This window comes from Lagenorhynchus albirostris, chromosome 15 (genome assembly GCF_949774975.1).
Source record: "Lagenorhynchus albirostris chromosome 15, mLagAlb1.1, whole genome shotgun sequence".
NCBI lineage: Eukaryota > Metazoa > Chordata > Mammalia > Artiodactyla > Delphinidae > Lagenorhynchus > Lagenorhynchus albirostris.
The window spans coordinates 77,883,032-77,901,009 of NC_083109.1; the positions used below are offsets into that span (position 1 = coordinate 77,883,032).

The 17,978-nt window shown below is 43.6% G+C and overlaps 1 protein-coding gene across 7 annotated transcripts in view; it reads right to left on the reverse strand.

Annotated features, from left to right (window-relative positions):
* The window catches only part of GTF2I (general transcription factor IIi), a 95,725-nt gene extending 85,732 nt beyond the window's left edge, over positions 1-9,993 (reverse strand). For all 7 annotated transcript variants that reach the window (XR_009535867.1, XM_060125279.1, XM_060125277.1 and 4 more), the window contains exon 1: positions 9,650-9,993. The gene's annotated coding sequence lies outside the window, so the exon portion shown is untranslated. The remainder of the gene's footprint in view (positions 1-9,649) is intronic.
* Between the last annotated feature and the right edge of the window lie 7,985 nt (positions 9,994-17,978).

The following is a 17,978-nucleotide window of genomic DNA, read 5'->3' on the forward strand; positions in this document are numbered from 1 at the left end:
AAACATTGCACTGATTCTATACACAGCTAGATCAAGGAACACGAGATATCATTAGAGTTCTCTCTATTCCCTCCCTGCAGGCCTCACTTCTTGAGCAGATGGGTTTCTTTCCTAAGACAATGATGGCCACACGCATCTTTATGCTTACCACACACCTATACTGTGATCCTAGAGGCAGCGTACTATCATATCTTCCTGCTATTTTTTGCACAAAAGTTCTGGGGATTTGTGTCACGAGCCTATCCCAAGCCCACGTGGCTAGTCAGAACAAGATTACCTGGGATACACTGTTCCTGGCAGTCTAGCCAGAACCACGTGGAATAGGAAGGTAAGCAGTTAAAAGGCAAAGCAGGACACTGTTACCGGGAGGAAAGGGCTGATAAAGTGTGCCAGTACACAAAAACAACAGCTACCAGAGTCCGCTCCATTTTCCTTCCCATTTTTTCAATTTCCTTAATTCTTCAATCCTGAACTTTTTTTTGACTTCATCTTTTGTCTCCCTGATTTGATTTTAATTCTCCTTTAAGTTCAAAGCTGAACTTAATTGGCCTGTTGCTGTTTCATCTTTTTATCTTTTATCCTGTCAGCTACTGTTTAATAGAAGCAATGCCTTCTTTTATGTCTCTGAAAACAGACTCCAGCCATTCTTTAAAATCCTCTTGTGTTTCTTACTGGAGATCCATTTCAGGAATTAGGTTTATCTGTGTCCTTACTGCACTGATCCATTCTACCTCAAAATAAGCCCATAATTAATTCCACGTAAGTGTTTTCATTTGACCACACTTTTGCTTTTAATTTATTGATCCTTGCCGTTAATGCTGAACAGCAAAACAATAAAAAGAAATTTTACAGTGAGTCAAACAGAACTCTAAAATACTTTCAGGGACCTTTCTGGTGGCGCAGTTGTTAAGAATCCGCCTGCCAATGCAGGGAGGCACAGGTTCGAGCCCCAGTCCGGGAAGATCCCACATGCTGCAGAGCAACTAAGCCCATGCGCCACAACTACAGGGCCTGCACTCTAGAGCCCCCAAGCCACAACTACTGAAGCCCGCGCACCTAGAGCCCGTGCTCCGCAACAAGAGAAGGCACCGCAAGGAGAAGCCCATGCACCACAATGAAGAGTAGCCCTGGCTCGCCACAACTAGAGAAAGCCCACGTGCAGCAACGAAGACCCAAGGGAGCCAAAAATAGATAAATAAATTAGAACACTTTCACACAGGCCATCATCACTCTAACAAAAAATTGAGATTCTCAATATTTCTGATTATGTTGATTTCTAAAATATTCTAAATTTTCATCGTGTTTCTGCTTCAAATTAAGGTTCAGGTCAGACTTCAGTCCGTGGGAGGTGGGGGTGGGTGGGGACCCATAACACTGATCTTGTTTCTTTTATTCCATTTATGTCTTATTTCTTTTTTGTGTTATTATTTTGTTATTTGCAACAAACATTTCTCCATTTCAATCTCAAAACTTACAATCTTAGATAAAGAAGAAAATTCAAGGGACTTCCCTGGTGGCACAGTGGTTAAGCCTCCACGCTCCCAATGCAGGGGGCTGGGTTCGATCCCTGGTCAGGGAAACAGATCCCACATGCATGCCAAAACCAAGAGTTCGCATGCCACAACTAAGAAGCCTGCATGTCGCACCTAAAGAGCCCACCTGAAGCAACTAAGCCCCGGTGCAACCAAATAAATAAATATTAAAAACAAACAAACAAATCTGTCTCAGCCACTGCTGCCTCCTAAAAGAGCCTTCTTCTACAAAAGAGCCCTTTCAATGCATCGTGCTCCATAATTCTCTTCTCCAAACCAAGCATCCCCAGTTTGTCCTGTGCTTTACCTGTAACATGATTTCCAAAATATTCCTCAGTGGCACCATTCTCAAGATATTCTCTAGTTTGTCCAGGCAATGTCCCAGAAGTGGACAGAACATTTTGGATAAGATCAGTTTGCCAGAGACTACACTAGAACCTGTAACTCCCAGAATTTCCTTATTCCTTGCCTATTAACACAGAGGAATATTTTAATACGCATCTCTAAGAGTTTATCTCTATAGGTTTAATAGGTATTTTCAAAGGGAATAAATTAGGTTGGTGTTTCGTCAGAGGTTCCATTTTACAAACATTTAATAAAAGAATACAAAGTATCACAATTTATATTAATATGGTAACACATATATTTAACATATACACCTCAGCAAACAAGAGAAATAGAGCCAAAGAGACCATTTAGAAAGAAAATTAGAAATCCCTAAAACAAACCTTTGATCAAGATTGATTTTTAAAAGTCAAGGCTTTTAAGTTTTCATAGCAGGCTATGCTTACATTTTAAGATACTAAAATTTTTCTTTCTGCTGAAATAAAGCTGGTAATTTTATCAGTAAACACCAAGTGATCTCTCAAGAAGAAACAAAATACATTTGAAAGGTTAAGATTTGAAATGATCTCCAAGTGTGTTTATTTTTATACTTAAAACTTTATACCCTCTCCACCCCATTTCCAAAATACTGTTGAGACAGCTAACAAAAATAGCTAAATTTTATCTTTTTTTAAAAAGCCAGGTGAAGGGAAGAATGATAAAATTTTAAAAATGAAGGCATGGAAAGAGAATCTGCCCAAAGGTGGATCAAAGAAGTTCAATACTGAGTGTCACAGTAGCCAAAACACTGTCTCTGAAACAAACAAACAAACAAACACCTTATCAACTATTCAGGAAGACCCACAACTTTTCTTGGCACTAGTTTGAAATTTTTCACAAATGTGTAAGTTATACTTTTAAATTGATAGTGCAGATTTTTTAAAAGTAGCAGCTTTCTCTGCCAATACACAAAGAATGTGCCCCTTTGTCCTTACTTCAAATTTAAAAAACATTTGGTAGTTGATAAGCTGGCTCACTTGTTCTTTTTCTAACTTTGTATGAATTGGAAGAGGAAATGAAAATCAAGTAACTGTGACCTAAAAGTTCCATCTTTATCTTTTTAATGTATTGTGTACAGAAAGCAGGCAACAGAGCAAAGCTATTATGAATGGCAGCTTTGGAATCATGCCAAATTCTGAATTCAAGTCCTAGCTCCAATATTAGATATGGCTGACTGTGGGATTCTTTAATCCCAAATACACTAATCCGGAAAATGACAATAATATGTGTACTTACCTCACAAGGTTGGTATGAGACGCTATTAAGTACCTGGCAGAGCGCTTAACACAAGCATTCAATAAATTGAGTAAGCATTTAATTTTTTTTTTTAATATTTATTTATTTGGCTGCGTCGGGTCTTAGTTGAGGCACACGGGATCTTCTTTGCAGCATGCAGGATCTTTAGTTGATCCATGCGGGATCCACAGTTGCAGCATGTGGGATCTAATTCCCTGACCAGAGATTGAACCTGGGCCCCCTGCACTGGGAGCGTGGAGTCTTAGCCACTGAACCACCAGGGAAGTCCCAGCACTTAACTTTAAATTTAATTAGGGATTTCCCTGGTGGCAGAGTGGTTAAGAATCCACCTGCCAGAGCAGGGGACATGGGCTCGATCCCTGGTCCAGGAAGATCCCACATGCCACGGAGCAACTAAGCCCGTGCGCCACAACTGCTGAGCTTGTGCTCTAGAGCCTGCAGGCCACAACTACCGAGCCCATGCGCCACAACTACTGAAGCCTGTGCGCCTAGAGCCTGTGCTCCGCCACAAAGAGTAGCCCCCACTCACCGCAACTAGAGAAATCCCACGCACAGCAACAAAGACCTGACGCAGCCAAAAATTTAAATAAAGTAAATTTTAAAAATTTTTAGTTACTTATTTTTAAAATACACATATATGTAATACCTATTTATCTACCAATAAACTCTCCAAATCCAAGCCTGACAAATGAAAATTTCCCAACTAACTGCTTTAATTAATACTGCTAAATAAAATAATCTATTTTCTGACGGGGCAGGAAAAATAATAAGTTGTCAAAATAAATCACTGCTTTTTTTTTAACCATTTATTTTTATTTTTTTCCCAGCTATTTTTGAGATATAATTGACCTATAATATTGTGTAAATTTAAGATAAACAACAAATCACTGCTTTGAAATATAGTATGTGCACCTTTTAAAGCATACATCCAACAAGCATGAAAATTTGCTGGTATCAAACCTACTCCTCAAAGATTGCTTTACAATTTAAGTTTAAAAGTCACCTTGCGCTAAATACCAAAAAAAGTAAACTAGACTGAATATACAAACTGAACTAAGGAGTCTTTATTGTGAAGCTCTCAACAAACAACAGAATTTGCCCATACCAGCATTCTCCTAGAAATAGACTGTGTTCTGGGGGTTGTGTTCTGAGGGCATCACACAATACCTAACCCACCCATAAGGCCTTCAATATGTTGGGTAAGTAGATAAATGAGTACTGTTCCAAATGTGGTAAGGGATCTCTTCTTTTCCAAAGCTTAAAACATAGACAATGAATAGTGAACAATAGTTCAAACACTCATTTTGTTATTATAAAGAAAACTAATTTTCCTATAGGTAAGACTACAAATAAAGAAAAAAATTATGAAGTGAGTATCTAGTTGGGTAAAGTGACTACCCCACTTACAACATACCCTAAGAAAAAGTACTCTAAAAGCTTTAAAGAAGCAATCAACACAACAAAAATACATAATCAGAAAATAATTTTTAACATATAATAAAAAATACTATGGTCTCTAGAGACAGTGTATGCAAATGGAATCAAAACACACATCAATTTTCAAAAGTATGGGACCTATACAATCAGAAACCTTCACAGGCTCAGTCTAACCAGGGCTGATTTTAACCAAATACCCTAAATAGGATCAAACTCTTCATTACTCTCCACTTCTATAATTATACCATGATATAGTCATATACAACAGTACTTTTAAAAAATTACCTCCTTTGCCATACTATAAAAACAAAAACTTTAAAAATCACTATAACAATCAAAAAGGATGGAGATTCTGACACATCCTAAAATGTGGATGAACCATGAGGACATTACGCTAAATGAAATAAACCAATCACAAAACGACAAATACTGTCCAAATAATTCCACTTGTATGAGGTACCTAAAACAGTCAAATTTGGGACTTCCCTGGTGGTCCAGTGGTTAAGACTTCACACTTGCAGTGTAAGGGGCACCAGTTCCATCCCTGGTCAGGGAACTAAGATCCCACATGCCTCACAGCAGGTGCCAGGGGCTGGAGGGAAGAGGGAATGGGAATTACTCTTTAACGGGCAATTTCAGTTTAGGAATATGAAAAAGTCCTGGAGATGGATGGTGGGATGGCTGCTCAACAATGTGACTGTACAAACTGTGCACTTAACACTGTGTGTTAAGTTTTGTGTTATGTATATTTTACCAATTTTCTGCTACTTTTTTTTTTTTTTTGACCGTGCCACATGGTGTGCACGGCCCCTGCAGTGAAAGCGCGGAGTGTTAACCACTGGACTACCAGGGAAGTCCCTACCACAATTTTTAAAAAATCACTATAAAGGGACTTCCCTGGCGGCGCAGTGGATAAGAATCCACACTTCCAATGCAGGGGTCCGGGTTCAATCCCTGGTCAGGGAACTAGATCCCACACACGTGCCGCAACTAAGGAGCCGGTGAGCGACAACTGAGGGGTCCGCCTACCGCAACTAAAACCCAGCGCAACCAAATAAATAAATATTAAAAAAAAAAGAACCTATGTCTATGCCCACTAAGCCATACTCCCTCTCTCTCAATTATAAATTCATTTTGCCTCAAGTTGCTTTTTAAATAAACCAATTCTTTTAAAATCCTCTATAATTTTTCATCAAGTTAAACCAAGGAACATGAGTCAATCCGCCATCAACTCTGACAGTCCCTGGTTATATGGAACTTTCTTACTTTCCCACTAGGTCTAAGTGTTTAAAGCAAAGGAGTAGTGCCAGAGACAGGCATGGGATATGAAGACAAGGATTGTACAAACAAAGAGGAAAAAAGAAGAAACAGGGAAACTGCATCGTTGAGCATTCCAGTAAAGGAAAGACAAGAAAGAGGGTAAATAGTAAAGGAAGAAAGAGGAAAGAATGGAAAATTAAGAATATTAAGATAATACCTGCAGCGCTTCTGATCTATCCACGTGATTTTTTCTGTAATTTTCCCATAATTTTTAATACATCCTCTAAAATACTAATTCTTAATTTTACTCTCCCAGGCAGGTAGCCTCAGTTACACTTTGTTTAACCAAATTTTATTCTTCATATTGCTATGCTGCCATTTAAAGCCCATTGATTACAAGGAAACTCAACTCTACAATTATAATGAACAACTGATTAATTGCATTTCCTACTTTCTTTCAGTTAGTAACAATGAATAACCTTATGCCAAATAAATGTAGACAACTTTTGAAGAAAAATGGTACCAATGACCTTTGGTAAACTGCTATTTATAAAATTCATGGTATTTATCTTTCAGGTAGATTACCTCTAATGCATTTCGGGAAAAGTGAAATAGCTCAAAGGGTATTACTTCTCAAACAACTCTTCAAAAAATGCTTTCCCTTAGATATACATAAAAATTACTTATCAGCATCTGTTTAAGCCAGTGATTAAGACAAGTTCATGTTAATTATACCACAGCAGTTATATGAAAAGGATTGCAATATTTTAAAAATTCATGTTTTCAATGAAGAAAGAAACAATTGTAGAACTGAATTAGGTAGAATGCAATGCAAATAGCTACACACCAGTAATAACAGAAAAGCTTAAGTGTTTTATTTACTGCTCCTTTAGATAATAACAACCTGGAGCCGGGACCTCGTCTTTTATATTTTATGTTTTGGAACACACCACTGATCTATGGATCATCAAAAAAATGATATGAGAGACTTCCCTGGTAGCGCAGGGGTTAAGAATCCACCTGCCAATGCAGGGGACACGGGTTCGATCCCTGGTCCAGGATCACATGCCGCGGAACAACTAAGTCCGTGTGCCACAACGACTGAAACCACGCGCGCCCTAGAGCCCGCCTACTGCAACTACTGAAGCTCGCGCACCTAGAGCCCGTGCCCCACAAGAGAAGCCACCGCAGTGAGAAGCTGCGCACCACAACGAAGACCCAACGCAGCCAAAAAATAAATAAACAAAATTTTAAAAATGATAGATTACCGTAAGCTAATCCCACTCCTACCTGATTTGAGCTTACTCACTTTCCTCCGACAGAAATCCATTACACCAAAAAAACTAAAAATCATTCTCACCAAGACTTGTGCCCCAAGAAAAAGAAGCCCAAAGCCTACATTTTAATGACAAAGTCTTTGTAGCCATTTTCTTAAAAGTTAGCCAAATCCTTGGTGCATGGAACTGGCGGGAGGGTGGAGTTAGGGAGCCCCAGCTGCTCTGCCAGCCCCGGCCTGGCCCAGCCTACCTCAGTTCCAAGCTCAGGCCCTATCTTTAGACTCTGGTGGGGATAGGATGCTTTAGGCATCACTTGAAAGACATAAATGCCTGTGCCATGAAAAAATAAATGAATGAGAGGGAGAAAAAGCCCAGATTAGATTTCTAATTGTATTCTGTACTCAAATCCATGGCTCCTTTATAAACTGGAGACCTGTTTAATTTTGTAACCAACACTAAGAAAAATTCTTAACTCTCAGTTTTCCAAGCAATCTACAGTAAGCAGTACGAATTACTTTTGGTTCTTTAAGATCTCATTTTAAAGTAATGAAGAGCAAGCATCTAGAATAAACTTCCCTCAGAACTTAACTTCCTCCGGTAGTGAACAGCTCTCAAAGCGTCTGTCCTGGGAGCGGCAGCAGCACCTGGGAACTCGTTAGAAACGCAAATTTTCCGGCCCCACCCCAGACCTGCAGAATCAGAATGTCTGGGGTGGGACCCAGCTATTGTGTTTTAACAAGCCCTCCAGGGGAGGATGATGCTTGCTTGGGTTTTCAGAACCACTGGCTTAGGGGTGAAGAGTCATACTGCCTAGGTTCAAATATTCGATTCAAGGTTTACTTGCTGGGTAACCAAGAGGTTAATTACACAGCTTCTGTAGTCTTGTTCCTCATCTATAGGAACGGGGTTGTTATGAATATTAAATAAGAAAAACATACCTTAAGTGCTTAAGAGCGATGCCAGGCATATAAACATTATTCAAGCGTTAGCTGTCGCTAGTAATATAAACAAAGCACTTTGACGGCTGTAGACTGGAAGGAGGAGAAAGACAAAGACGGAAAAGGCTTAATCCCTACCCGCTCCAGGAGTTTAATACCTAGTGTCTAGGTCAGACACGTGTATCTAAAGCATAACCAAACACACTCCAAGAGGAAATAAAGACGCCAGCCTAGGAGGGGCAAACAAGTTGATTGTATGAAGAAGCAACAAATTCTGACCCAACGTTAAAAGATACGGCTTTAAAGTAATTGCATGTGAGCAAAAGAGTTCCACAGCCTCAAGCGAAAAAAAAGTCATTCCAGCCTACAGGTGTGAGCCAAGATCCCAAGAAGCGGGAGAAACTGAAGTGCAAGGCAGTAGACTACAGTGGCTGGAAAACGGACAAAGCAAAAATATGTAGTAGGAAATAAAATCGGATATCCCAAATCCTAGGGCTTAGCGGGGAGGAGTGCGGGGGGAACACCCGGCCTCCTCAGGGCACTCTACGGCACTCTCATTTGCAAACTTCCCCTTTTGTTTCCTTAACTCCCGGAGACCACTTTTATGCAGTGGACCATCAAGCCATTGTCTGCAGCAAAGTTGAATGCAGGAAGGTGAGAAGTCTGACCGGAGCCCCGCATTCCGAAGAGTGAGCACCACACCAACAGGACCCAACATCTGAACATTCTCAGACGCAAACGAGCGCAAAACCGTAACATTAAACACAAAAAAGAAACTCGCTATTAAAAGGCAAAACTTGGATAAGCACAAGTAGCGGGGAAAGAGGGCAGTTTTGTCTTCTTCCCTGAACCCCCGACCGGGTGCTGGTAGAATCCAGACGGCTTATTTTCACAGCCTGCAGGCTGAGGTTTTCCTTCCGGTCATTGTGTTTATTTCCCCAAAAGAGCAGGCCCCGTGGGGCAGGCGCGCCGGCCGGGCCGGGGACAAAGCCCACTCCGGGCTCCACCTGGGCGCGGGTAGGGGCGGGCAGGGGCAGCGGCGAGGAGGGGCGGTGCTCCGGGGCCCGCCCGCCGGCCCGCAGTTACCAGGCAGCGCGGCACCGCCCCCGCCGCCCGCCGGCCAATCCGGCGCGTCTGCTGCCCGGGCGCACGAGCCCCGGAGACACCAGGCCGAGCGCGACCCCACGGCTCGGGCCTGGCACCGCGCGCGCACCCGCATCGCCGGAGCCGGCCAATCAGCGGCCGGGCATGCGCAGCCCGCAGGCTCGCTCGCGCGCGGGCCTCACGCGTGAGGGGCCCCCCCACGCCGCGCCGGCGCGCGCGCCCCTCCCCCACGCACCCAGGCGCGCGCGTGCAACTGTCGTCCCCCGCGACCGCGTCTGCTCCTGCCCCACCCCCAACGCCGGCGGGCCGGGATGGGGGGGACCTGTGGCCCCCAACACGGCCGCCGACGGTCCCCGGACCCCTGTCAGTGCAGGCCCCGGAGGGAGCGAGTCTCAAATAAAGACCGTGCTCGCGATGGCAACCGGGGCGGGGGACCGGAGATGAGGCGACAGGGACTCACCCGAGTGCAGCCGCCTCCAGGCAGCGCCGGGGCCGGGGGTGCTGAAGGGAAGCGAGTGTGGGCCGCGCGCGAACAGCGGCTGCGGCGGAGCACCCTCGGGCTGAGGCTGGCTGGCGAGCGGGCAGGAGGTGAGAGGGCGAGGGGCCCGAGCGTCTCGGCCGAGCTCCTGTCACCGCCGCATGGCCGCCCCGGCAGGGCCTCGCTCAGCGCCTAGATCCGCTCACAGGGGACCGAGGGATAGGCCGGGGTAACCGCGGCAGGCGGGCAGCCACGGCTAGAGAGCGCGTGCGGGAAAGCGGGGGGGCGATCGGCGGCCCCTTTCCTCTGCTCTTCGAGCTTCTCTCTCACCCTCCTCCTCTTTTTTTTTTTTTTTTTTTTTTGTTCCTCGAAGGCGCGCTGCGCGTGCGCACCCGCAACACCGCCCAGCGGGAGTTGTAGTCTCTGATTCGTCCCCACCAACGCGACGGTGGGGGCAGTGGACTACGACTCCCAGGAAGCCTCGCGCCAACAAGCCCAGAGCCCGAAGACGCGGCGAGCGCGGCGCCCGGCCCTCTCGGGCAAGGACTGTCAATGGAGGCGCGGGTGGTGGGAGCGAGGAACATGGCTGCACCTGGGGCCTGCGCTGCTGCTCGGGTGGGGGAGGGGAGCCGGGGAGCAGGGATGAAAATCCAGGCCAGGAGAGCTCCAGCCTGCTCCCTGCCGCTCTGCAGCTGGCCTCAGCCACGGTCCAAGGCTCGCACTCACTCTTGCACCCGAGATTCCTTGCAAATTGAGAGGCCGGACCACTGCAAAGGCCGGAGAGTCCCAGGACGGCCTGCCGCCTTCCATGCTCCGCCAAGGGACCTCCTCCGCCCTGCACCACCCTCCGGAACACAAAGAACTCCTGTTAGTTTCGAAAGCTTGCCTCAAAATCGGCCAAAAGAGACTATTGCCCCAACTTTGCACGGGCGAGGGAAAGGCACCCTTCTGTTTTTATTCACCTTCCAACCCCCAGGCTTTGCTCACTTTCACTCAACATTTAGAAAGTTAAAGTGGAAAAGCCATGGAGGGGAACAGAAAACGTGGTTTGCAGCCCGTTTTGTTCTGTCAACCGCTAGGCAATTTCACTCAAGCCCCTCCCCCCGATAATTTTTTGCATCTCAACTTTCATTAGCTCGTGAATTTCGAAAATGGTGAGACGTTACTGTTCACCCAAGTTAGAAGTTCAAAAAACTCGAGCCCAGAGATTTTAGATGTTTATGTAAAGAACAAAATCGAGTGATTTTGTGATGTTTCTCCCCACCGGAGATTCGGGGCCCGCCGGCCATCCTCCCCCTCCCCCTCCTCCTCGGTAGGTGGCGACCACGGCGCTTTTTCCAGCCTTTGTCGCTCGCAAGAAAACTTTCCGAGCAGCTAGTCTTTTGATGTAGGTCCAAAACCTTTCCTTTGAATTTGGGTTCACAGATTGGCGTTCCCCATCTTCTTTCTTCCACCGACCGCACCCATAATGCCTCGTCTAGAATGTCCATGTTGGATTTCTTTAAAATAGATGGAGAATTTAAAGGTCCCTGCGAAGCAATCTGATTACAGAAGACTTCCACATTTTTCCCATTTCCCTTGCAATCTTTTACAGTAATTTTGTCTTCGCCTAAATCGATTAGAACTCTCCTTTGTCAAGTCTCTCCGCAGCGTTTAGTTTTTCCTAAGGACAATTTTTGCCCTCATATTTCTTAACATTTTGGAATATTTAATTAAATTCCGTCTTCCCAATACCAAGTACAACTGACATATTTAGGAACAAACATTAACTCTTGAGAAGCCTACAACTCAGCTGCTAAGAGCAGCCAGCCTACGAGCTGCAAACTCAGCTGCTGTGAGCATCAGTGAGTATGTTTTATAGAGGGACTGGAGTCCTGAACGGATTCTTGGGAAGACTGGGAGGTTGAGGACAGTGAAGGGAGGATGCACTGGGTATGGTGGAGCCATGGAGTAGCATTGGAAGGGTGTCACAAAGTGAGTTAGTAAAGCAAAAGTTCACTTAGTCGAGATTACCCTTGCCATTGACTTATTTAGGAGATAGTCCCTTCACTTTTTATGAATTGAACAGCTCAGTGTGAAATTTTGCTGCTGCTTCATGAACAACTCCAGCTTCCTTGGAGGTTGAAGCTGTTCCTAAAACTATCAAATCCTAACGCAGGTCCCAAAACTTTAGCTGGCTTTGAATTGCCTCTGGACAGAAAGCTGGCCCTTTGGGGACAATGAACAGTGTGTGGAAGGGTATGTGGTGTGAACAGTGTGTAGAGACCAAGCTTTTTGCCCAGTGTATGGCTGTTGGCAGGTGTAACCCTCAAATTCATGTCTCACAGTCATAAATCTCACGCAATTTCAGTTTTCCCTGAGGCCTGGCTTGCCACCTCGGCTGCTAGTGATACACTTGTTGCTGCTTGTTAGCCAGTTTCTCCCTCACCTCATTGGTACAGATGCTATGTTAACGGTGACCAGAGTTACAAGCCACTTGGATACCAGCTCAGTACAGCCAGTTGTTTTTCCAGCACAGGATTGCACTGCTGTTTTTTGGGTTGAGCAAGAAATTTAAAAAAAAAAAAATCATTGATTTGTATTTAGGGATGATTTCGTGTGGAATCCTTTGTTTAAATCACACTCAACTTTGTTTAGAATGACATTCAACATAACAAGATGTGTGTACCGAGACCGAGATTGCAGGAAAAGAAGATTCCCAGCTCTTGGCTCCAGCTCACGTGAGACATGAGTACACGGAGGCCAACAGTTGGCAGAATCTTGCAGCTTATTTCAAATTATTTTAAATATTTCTCTCTTTTTAATCTTTAACTTAGTGGATGCAGTCCTGCAGATGAGTGTCCAAATAACATGACACTCCATTCTACTGCATACAGTAACCCCTCCTTATCCGCAGGGGATACATTCCAAGACCCCTAAGTGGGTGCCTGAAACCAAAGATAATACTGAACCCTCAATATACTATGTTTTTTCCTATATGCCTATATGTACATACCTATGATAAAGTTTAATTTATAAATTAGGCACAGTAAGAGATTAATAATAACATAGAATAGGGACTTCCCTGGTGGTCCAGTGGCTAAGACTCCGTGCTCCCAATTCAGGGGGCCCTGGTCAGGGAACTAGATCCACATGCCACAACCAAGATCCTGCATGCCGCAACTAAGAGCCAGCGAAGCCAAATAAATAAATATGTAAAAAATAAAAAGATCATGTCCTAGAAATTTCCAATGAGATAAAGTATTCATTAAAAAATAACATAGAGGGTTCCCTCGTGGCGCAGTGGTTGAGAATCTGCCTGCTAATGCAGGGGACACGGGTTCGAGCCCTGGTCTGGGAGGATCCCACATGCCGCGGAGCAACTAGGTCCGTGAGCCACAACTACTGAGCCTGCGCGTCTGGAGCCTGTGCTCCACAACAAGAGAGGCCGCGATAGTGAGTGGCCCCCGCTTGCCACAACTAGAGAAAGCCCTCTCACAGAAACGAAGACGCAACACAGCAATTAAGACGCAACACAGCAAAAATAAATAAACTCCTACCCCCAACATCTTCTTAAAAAAATAAAATAAAATGACATAGAATAATTATAACAATATATATTGCAATAAAAGTTATGTGGGGACTTCCCTGGTGGCGCAGTGGTTAAGAATCCGCCTGCCAATGCAGGGGACACAGGTTCGAGCCCTGGTCCGGGAAGATCACACATGCCACAGACCAACAAAGCCCGTGCGCCACAACTACTGAGCCTGCGCTCTAGAGCCCGTGAGCCACAACGACTGAGCCCAGTACACCACAGCTACTGAGCCCGCGCACCTAGAGCCCGTGCTCCACAACAAGAGAGGCCAATGCAATGAGAAGCCTGCGCACCGCAACGAAGAGTAGCCTGCGCTCACCCCAACTAGAGGAAGCCGGCGCACAGCAACAAAGACCCAATGCAGCCAAAAATAAATAAAATTAATAAAAATTAAAATAAATAAATAAAAGTTATGTGAATGTGGTCTCTCTCAAAATATCTTATTAGGACTTCCCTGGTGGTCCAGTGGTTAGGACTTCATGTTTCCAATGCAGGGGGTGCTGGTTCGACCCCTGTTTGAGGAGCTAGTATCCCACATGCTGAGCGGTGAGGCCAAAAAATAAAATTAAAAAAAATTTCAAAATGTCTTATTATACTGTACTTACCCTTCTTGTGATGATGTGAGATGCCAGGTAGCACCAGAGTTAATCTGTCCTTCCATGTTTTATGCCCTGGTGCCTCCTTTGCACTTTTATGAATGTAGGTTCTATTGGGCATCTTCTTCCAGAAGAGCCCAGTTTCATCACAATTGAAGACTTGCTTTGGATAATATTCTCTGTCCTTAATCAACTTCTTCAACTCTGCTGGAAGTGTGGCAGCAGCTTCTTCCTTAGCAGACACAGCCTTTCCAGTAATTTTTATATTCTTCAGTCCAAACCTATTCCTGAATCTGTGTAACCATCCCTTACTTGCAGTAAATGGCTTGGTATCACCCGTTTCTGGGGATCCCTGGCTGAAGTCTTCGTACAGGCTCAGTGCTTTCTGGCGCAACACATTGCTGTCAATGGGAACACGTTTTCTGTTCATGTCTTCCACCCACAAATTTAATGCCTCTTCCATCTTAACTATGCACTTATCACGCACTGTGGCTGTAACTTTTGCAGTTTGAGGCGCTACAGCAAAACTAGCACGGATTTCTTTTTCCTTCTTCACAATTTCACGGATAGAAGATTCGTTCTTACCGTAGATCTTAGCAACCTCAGCATACGATTTTTTTTCTTTCCTTACTAAGTCGAGAACTTTCACTTTTTCAATTAAAGGAAGCACTTTACGGCTTCTCTTTGGCATATCCGAACTGCCAGCATCACTACTCTTGCGCTTTGGGGCCATTATTAAGTAAAATAAGGGTTACTTGAGCACAAGCACTGCGATACCTGGCAGTTGATCTGATAACCCAGGCGGCTACTAAGTGACTACCGGGCAGGATACGCTGGACAAAGGGATGATTCACGACCCAGGCAGGACGGAGCGGGCGGGCGTGAAATTTAAAACTTATGAATTGTTTATTTCTGGAATTTTCCATCTGCAGTCAGCCCTCCGTATCCGCGGGTTCTGCATCTGCGGATTCAGCAAACCATGGATGGAAAATATTCTAAAACAAACAAACAAAAAAATGCCAGAAACTTTCAAAAAGCAAAACTTGAATTTGCTGGCTGGGTGCCCGGCAACTATTTACATAGCATTTACATTGGTTTACAATTATTTGCATAGCAGTTACATTGTATTAGGTATTAGAAATTCAGAGGTGATTAAAAGTAAATGGGGAGGATGTGTGTAGGTTGCATGCTAATACTACAGCCATTTTATATAAGGGACTTGAGCATCTGCAGACTTTGGCATCTGGGGAGTATTGAGGGGGGCGGGGCGGTCCTGGAACCAATCCCCCTTCGAGACCAAGGGACGGCTGTAATATTTTCCAAATGCCTGTAACTGAAACCGTGGAAAGTGAAACCGCAGATAAGGGGGTCTACTGTACTGTGGGAGACAAAAGCCAAGTCAGAAGGGCCACAGCCAGGATAGATAAGGATCTAAACCAAGTGTGAGCTCTTCCACCAACTTAAATGCATCTTCATACAGTCTCTGAGCACTTACAGACTTGTTAATTGCTTTTAAATAGCAAGTGATGTGGCAATGTTTGAATGTCTTCACTAGTCCTGAAAAATAATCACCTTCTTCTTGGATTTTTAATACTGGTATCAGGAGTCTGCTTTCTCCATTATCATGGGACCCACCCCCATAGGAAACCCCTATCAGCTACCTGTGCTGACAGAACCACACTTACACCACTTGGTCAAGGTCACTGTGGTTGAGATTATTTAGTGGGGTTTTTTGGGGTTTTTTTCGGGGAGGAGTGCGGGTTATGCTGTGATCTTAGTTCCCCAACCAGAGATCGAAACCGTACCAACAGTGAAAGCACCGAGTCCTAACTACTGGACCACCAAGGAATTCCCTAGTGTTAAAAAGATGCTCTTTGAAATCCAAACTGAATAATTAATCTTTTTGTGACCCTGTCGTATATTTTAGGTTGCTCAAAACCGTAACTCTAGCGAAAACTGAGATACTCTTTTTCATTAAAATTTTTTTTAATTTACCTATTTATTTTGGCTGTACCGGGTCTTAGTTGTGGCATGCGGGATCTAGTTCCCGACCAGAGATCGAACCCAGGCCCCCTGCGTTGCGAGTTCGAGTCTTACCCACTGGACCACCGGGGAAGTCCTCAAGCTGAAACGCTCTTGACACACCCTTTTTTCCAAAGTACATCAGTCTTTTGATGAACACTAAACAAAAGTCTTTTTTTCCCCATGACTCTGCTTCATGCAGGACCCAAACTTCTGGGTCCAATTTCTTGGTTTTTCTTTACAGTATATACATAGTACAGTATAGAGAGAGAATGGGATGTAACATATCTATCATGTGTAAAATAACAGTTTGATCTTTTAGATCTGGGATCCCAGTTGGGAATTGCATACCTAGTCCAGATCACATGGGTAGGGCCAAAACGACATCTTTAGCTTCTGCATGGGTGTCTGCCCTGCAACAGATAACTCCTTTGTTATTACAAGGATGCTTTTTTAACTGCTTATAAAACACTCTTTTTGAGCAGGTTTTTGTTTGGACAATTTGAATATTTCGAATCCTGAGTAAATTACCTTTTAGAGAACTCTTCCAAAGGCGGAAAAAAAAAAAAACTAAATCCAAGTTATAATTTATTCATAATAATTAATAATGTAGATGTAACCTAAACAGACCTTCTAGCTCTTGCTATGCCTTTTTGTGCAAACATCTGCCCTATGCAGTAAATCTAATATTCATGTAACGTCAATTGAAATAAACAGTTTTATTTGTTGTTTTAACAGGATTTAAATGAATGTTATCTTCTATTTAGTATTTTGTTACTATTGCTGTAATTGTTGTGTAAGTTCATTTTTAAAACATAAGAATCTCTATAGTATTTTCTCTGCCTCCCTCAGGGATTTGGGGAAATCAGGCAATATGTAAATGAAAATACTTTATAGACTCTTAGTTAAGTGTTCTATAAATATTAAATGGTATAATTTAGCATTCAAAACAGTATTTTAAAATATCTTATGAACAAAATGTTCATGTTTCTTTTCTAACTAAAGAATTTTAAAAATGCTTTTTGTTCTAAGATTTAAGAAAATATATTTACAGATACACTTATCACTGGATTCAGGTGGACTTGTTATCATATCTGACTGATCAGGTGATGCAACTAATAAAATAACTGGCATTATAAGCAACACATCCTTTCAGAATATATCTCTGCCAAGAATATCATACTCAGAAACCTTTGAGTACAAAATCGAATCAAGGAAAGTTACTTCCAAACGAAATGCATAATCGATAGCCATGCAACGTTTCATTCCTAAAATCAAGAAAAGGATAATTTGGACTTAATGCTGAAAACAAATAGCCCCATTCTTTCCCTTTATTTATTTTAATATTTATTTATTTATTCGGCTGCATCTGGTCTTAGTTGCGGCACTCAGGATCTTCCTTGCGGCATGCGGACTTTTAGTTGCAGCATGCGGGATCTAGTTCCCTGACCAGGGATCAAATCCGGGCCCCCTGCATTGGGAGCGAGGAGTCTTAGCCACTGGACCACCACAGAAGTCCCTCTTTCCCTTTTCTATTTTTGTTTCCAATATCAACTTAATGTCCAGGTGCTTGATTATTATCTTTGCATTTACCAAGCCTTTACTCTTTTTCTGGTGAATCAAAACAACTTTTTAACCCCCTCCTGGCCCTGTGTTTATTATAATTAAGGTAAATACATTGGGAAAGTTTTCATCTAAGAATAAAGGGAAATTTTGAACAACGGGTTAGAGGGAGGAAAAAAGAAGCCAAAAACAATGATGCTGTTCAAATGTGAAGTTAGCCATCATCAAGTAGTCAAGTACTACTTTAAATTGTTTTCCCAGCAGTGGGAAGGTATGCTAACCATCTTTTCTCTTCCCCCTGAATCTAAGGAGAGGGGTTGGGCAGGCTCTGTGTTGTACCTGGAGCCTCTGACTTCATTCCAGCAAACTATGTGGTCCAATCCCCAGTGAACTCGGATTAACCCCAAAGTGAGCAACAGGGAAGAGACTGAGCACCGACTAAATTCTGGAAAGCCTGAGAGACTGCTTCTGTCCTCCAGAAATGTATAATAAAGGCTAACATTTATTGAGCATTCCCTCCATGCCACTTGCTTTGCTCAACACTTAGGTTATCTCA